The following is a 4,407-nucleotide window of genomic DNA, read 5'->3' as shown; positions in this document are numbered from 1 at the left end:
AATGACTCTTCAGCCAGGTTGGCTTATACCTTCTAGAAGGCTTGGAGTCAGGCCAGCCCAGTAGGCTCACATGGGAAATAGATTTCAGTTGAGTAATAGCAAAGGGTGGCAAGAAAGTGAAATCAATCCTCACACTAATTTCATCTTTAAAATAAATCATACACATCTTTCAAAATCAAGATAATCATTCATCTAGAAACATCTCCACTTGTATGTAGCTTTGATAATGGTATTGAATTTATTTTCAACTCAAAATCACCTGTGATTTATAATTATCACTGAAGAGATGCAGGTTGGAAAGAGCTATAAGGAAAATGTTCTGTTTATTTGAGCCCAGAGAGTGGGCCATTCTAACAAGAAAATATGGATGGACCTTTGCCTTTAACCCTATTTCAATGTTTTGAGGAAGAAAAAATAGTAATGACCACATAAACTTGATATCTGAGCAATCTGACAAGACGGGCCTTGTTTTGGGCTGTATTGGTCTAATACTTCTCCATTCATGATATGGGTGTCAAAGGGTTATTCCTACTTTTGCTATTTAAAACATGGGATAAAGCAATTCTGAATTCCTTGTGGGTGTAACATTTTTCCTAAACAGATTGAATCTTAAATTTAGATGTGGTTATGGAATAACATGGAGGAGGAAATATCAGTGTGGCCTGGTCTCTTAAGTCTAAGACCAAGTACACCAGAATAATGAATCATTGTGCATCATGCCACACTCTTTATCAATGGGCTGGATTGTAAGCACAAATCTGGGGAGTGTGTGTAGGAAGCATAAAGAGCTCAAAATGGAAATAAGTCCTTAGAGAAGAGAAACACACCCACCATAAGCAACTACAGAGTGTCAATTATGTATGTCATTTTTCTGACCAAGCAGGCAGAAGGCAGAAAGGCCCTGGAGTTTTGGAAGGCTCGCTCTAATAGGGGTATACAACGCAAAGGCAAAAGACAAGATGCTGTTTCAAGACTGATTTGAAGAGCAAAAACATATTTACATGAAATGCTTACACTTAAAAATTAAGATTTAACAGGTATATGGAGCTAATTTGTTGTGTTGTGCTATTCAGACAAAACCTAGAATCACTTTCAAAAGAGGCACTTAGGGCTGCAGTACTGTGGGCACACTGAAGAGGTGAGGCTCTGGAAACTGACCAACAGAAACTGGAATTATTCTACTGTTCAATAATAGCAAAAACTGTTATAGCAACATTTATTAAATTCATTGGTTCAGGCATTTTCCCATGCTTTTGTTTATTTCATCTTTTACTTTGCAAAACAGGTTAAAATTGCCATTCGTATTATTTAATTAATTAACTTTTCTATTGGATTGCATATGCACATGACACAATGTTTGAAAAGAACAAAGGCAATTTCAGTGAGCAGTGTGGGGGTACCATTGTGCCCCTTCTTCCCCCTGGGGCAGCAGCTGCCAGTGATGCCTTAGTGAACTTCTTTCTGGATATGAATCTCATAAGAAATGCACAGAAGGGCTGGCGAGCTAGTTCAGCGGGCTAAGCACTTGCTTTGGCAAGCACAGGGACCAGAGTTTATTCCCTGGTCCCGCATGTTGCACTGGCCTTGCCTCAGGTGCTCTGAGCCTGCGACCAAGTCCAGGCATGGTGGTGCACGCTTGTAATCCCAGCACTGGGAGGCTGAAAACAGGAGGACCACTATGAGTCTGAGCTGCACAGTGAGACCCTGTACCAAATACATAAAAAAGAAAGAAAAAAAGAAAGAAAGAAAGAAACAAAGAAGTGCACATAAGTGCTAACAGACTTTCCCCTTATCTTCTACTTTGTACTTAATGATATGCCTTCCATGTGCACCAGCTAGCCATCCATTCCTTGCAGACTGGTCCATGTCTGGACATAGGGACCTACTTCATTTATTTTAATGATTGCATAGAATTTCCTTACATAAATGAGGCATAATTTATTCTGACTCATTTATATAATAAAAGGTGCCTGGACTGTTGCCAGTCCTCTGCTTCTGAAGTTGTACTTTAGTGGAGAATCATGATTTCACTTATGTGAGTTGGCCAGCTTTGCAAAACAGGTCTTGCAACTCCCCAGACTCTAGGCAAGAGCCTCCCCTCCTCATTTCCGCTAGGAACGAGGGGAGGTTTTCTGCGCAGGCGTCAGCCCCAGCAGCCCAGGCTGGCACAGGAGCGGCTGTCTTCTGTTAATCCTGGCTTCACAACAATTTGTAAAAATATAAATCATTGCCTTCTTTTCATCATTTGTGTCTGAAATACAATTTTAATGTACTTTTTATGCTACTATTAGTGGTCTTATTTTTATATTACAATATAGTAAACATATTTAAAATTTCTCCATTTTAATTTCTAATATTGTAAATATCAATAGATAGATGGGCAAACAAGCCCTGGCCACTCAGTAATGAGGGTGTAAAGTGCCTCTGAAACCAAGAAGTTTGAGAGTTGCTGCCATGGGTGACAGCACTAGAGGCGTAATTGGTAGGTAAGAGTCACGTGCACTTGTTTCTCCAAGGACAGTGCCAAATGTCCCTTCTTGTAACTTCATGCAGATGCATTCCTGCCCACACTGAATGTGACATACTCATTCCCTCTTGAAAAACAGCAGCAGCGTTGATGTGTTTGCTAACCAGATATAGTTGAAAATATTTCTTCACTACAGCTTAATTTTGCATTTCTCTTACTTTGCCTCCACTTTAGTGTATGCTGATCTAATTGAGAGTTCATGACATTTTCTTCAAGACAAACTCTGTGCATGTTGTTTGCCATTTTATTATTTGCTGACTTACTGAGTTCTGGAGGGTGCAAACTCCTCCTGGGCTGGCTTTGTTCCTGGACTTCCTATTAGTTGCTTTCTGTGACAGGGCATGGTAGAATTTCTGGCTATTTGAACTCCTTGATCTTTCTGCCTTGCTGAACCGGTCTTCCCAAGGGCATGTTTAACAAAAGCCCAACACTAGAGGAGAATGTCGAACTTTGTAAGGGAGGAGCTACGGAAACTGAAATTCCAGAGCATATTTCAAAGAGCATTCCTAGGTCTCAGAGCAGCGAAGACAGGAGGGCTTAGGTGCCAGCCCTGACTTTCACACAAGCCTCCTGTGCAGATAGCTAAGTAAAGATTGTCAGTGACCTACTGAGCAAGACACCCAATTGCAAGGGGCAAGAAAATCTTTCTCTGAAAATTAAAAGTAGAATGTGGAATCTTGAGTAAACCTGATAGTCTTATGAAAAAAGATATGAAAAAACTGGAGCCAGAGAGATAATTAATATTGCCAAAGAGTACCAAGATAAGAGACTAGAATCAAAACCTTGATCTAATTCTTTTTACCATTTCATACCTAGAACACATATTTGTCAAGGACTTTAAAATCACTTAAAAATTCCTGTGCTTCATGGGCTTCTGGCCCGTCATCTGCGTTGCCCTTTATCCATCCTTTCAGCCCTACCTTTTCTCCCTGAGGCAGCCAACTGACTTCTCCAAAGCCCAAGGACACTGGATTGTTTTAACAGGGATGTGTGGCTTTCACAGACCAGCTGGCAAGTAGCTGACAAAGGACCACCGAAGGCAATTCGAGGTGACTCACCCAGAAAGAGCGCTACTTTTTCTTTTTCACAGCTGAACATCATTAGAGCAGCAATGTGCCTGGCAATCAGTTCCATCGGTGGTTGGCCCAAGATGGTGACGCGGCTTTGGCAGCACGTGTCAGAATCTCTGTGATAAGGAAATTGAGAATGAGCTAAATGGAACCGTTTTCAGCAGCAAATGTGCTAAAGCTGAAAGGACATTAAGTAAATCAGCACTGTCCCTGTGCAAGGATGACAAGCAAGTTTATGAGGCATTCTATAGTTTCGGAAACAAAGGGCATAGTAGAAGGTTGGGAGCTGTGAATGCTGGAAAATTATTAAATGTGTGTAGGCGGGTCTAGGCCTCAGTTCCCAAAGTAAACAAGCTACTTCAGTCCTGAGATAAGCATCCTGACTGATTAATGCCAACTATTAGTCATTAGGCAACCTTGTGTCACATGTTACTAACTTTGCAAAGGTATAAATAAAAGTCCATAGTGTTGCTTGTGGGGTCGTCTTGCCAATCAGGCAGACGGGCCACCATCTAACCCAGCTCTTACCTTCTTGTTTATCTTTTCCTCATCCTTCCCACCTTTTTTCTCTGGGTAGAACGGATCACACTGAGACCCACGGATCCTTACAGTAGAAGGGCAAGTCCAATTGTCATTGTTTGCAGATGTCATGATCTTGTGTATGAACACCCTAAAACACTTCCTCACAAAACTAAGAAAGCTAATAGTCACCCAAGTCCTACTATTATGAGCAACTAAGTTAGGTAAAAATATTATAATAAATATTTTCTACTCTTAACTTGTTCCTTAGCTTTTTTTTTTTTTTTTTTT

At 40.7% G+C, this 4,407-nt stretch overlaps 1 non-coding gene across 1 annotated transcript; it reads left to right on the top strand.

The window, feature by feature from the left end:
• Positions 1-3,748: 3,748 nt before the first annotated feature.
• Positions 3,749-3,852, top strand: LOC111814054. The gene has a single exon (XR_002819129.1). It is a non-coding gene; the product is annotated as a U6 spliceosomal RNA (small nuclear RNA).
• The last annotated feature ends 555 nt before the right edge of the window (positions 3,853-4,407 follow it).

The sequence above is a fragment of the Octodon degus genome, unplaced genomic scaffold (assembly GCF_000260255.1).
Source record: "Octodon degus isolate 3935 unplaced genomic scaffold, OctDeg1.0 scaffold00261, whole genome shotgun sequence".
NCBI lineage: Eukaryota > Metazoa > Chordata > Mammalia > Rodentia > Octodontidae > Octodon > Octodon degus.
The sequence above is the reverse complement of the archived record's forward strand: the minus strand, read 5'-3'. Positions and strand labels throughout refer to the sequence as shown.